Here is a 1,039-nt window from a genome sequence, read left to right on the forward strand (position 1 = left end):
TTCCAAGAAACTACCGCCGGTGAATGATGGAACCTCCAGGGTAAAAACCGGTTTCGGGACAGAGCTCACCTGTGAATGAACTGAGCAACCCTCTCTTCCGGAGCTTTATTTTAGTATGCATAAAGACACAGGAAATAGCAATGTCAATGACTTTCTGCACAGAAGGCAGTAGTAACGGGTCTTACTTGTTTTTGTTGTTGTTCAGTTGCCGAGTCGCGTCTGACTCTGCTCCATGGACTGTAGTACACTAGGCTTCAGTGGGTCTTATATTAACATTCAATTGCCAGTCCCTGCTAGTTAGAAACTTCCTAAAACCTTCTTCCCCTACCCTTTAGAGAGATACTTAGAAATTCATTGTGCTTTACCCTCACTCTTGAAAGGCAGGTTAGCTAGCGCGATAGTTTCATTCAGAACTGTGATAACCCCACTGCTTTAGGGCCTCTAGCTTTGCTGGACAGAAAATCTCCAATTGTCATTCTTTTGAAGTGTTTTCCACCTTTTCTCTACTTTCATTTAAGATCATCTGTCATTCAGATTTTGTAGTTTTTAAAATGAGCTATATTAAGTTACAAATTCCTTTTTTTATACCTTTATTGAGATAACTCACATACAATTCACCAATTTAAAGTTACAACTTGATGCCTTTTAGCATATTCATAGATATGAGAAATCATCACCACAGTCAATTTGAAAACATCTTCACCACCTTAAGAAAGAAACCCAGGGCCTTTAACTAATGCTCCCTTATCTCCCCATCCCCTTAAGCCCTAAGCAACTATTAATCTACTTCTGTGTCTACAGATTTGCCTCTTCTGGACATTTCATATAAATGAAATCATGTATAGTCTTTTGTGACTGGCTTCTACCACTGAGCATGATGTTTTCAAGGTCTATCCATGTTGCAGCATGGATCCTTATTTCTTTTTATGGTCAAATAATATTCCATCATATGGATATACCACATTTTGTTTATCTATCTATGTATCAGTTGATGGATATCTGAGTTGTTTCATATAGCCGCCTTTTGGCTATTATGAAC

At 38.4% G+C, this 1,039-nt stretch overlaps 1 protein-coding gene across 1 annotated transcript in view; it reads right to left on the reverse strand.

Moving 5' to 3' along the window:
- The window catches only part of LOC120880833 (NPC intracellular cholesterol transporter 1), a 39,969-nt gene that overhangs the window by 24,570 nt on the left and 14,360 nt on the right, over positions 1-1,039 (reverse strand). The gene's annotated exons all lie outside the window — the stretch shown is intronic.

The sequence above is a fragment of the Oryx dammah genome, unplaced genomic scaffold (genome assembly GCF_014754425.2).
Source record: "Oryx dammah isolate SB20612 unplaced genomic scaffold, SCBI_Odam_1.1 HiC_scaffold_22, whole genome shotgun sequence".
NCBI lineage: Eukaryota > Metazoa > Chordata > Mammalia > Artiodactyla > Bovidae > Oryx > Oryx dammah.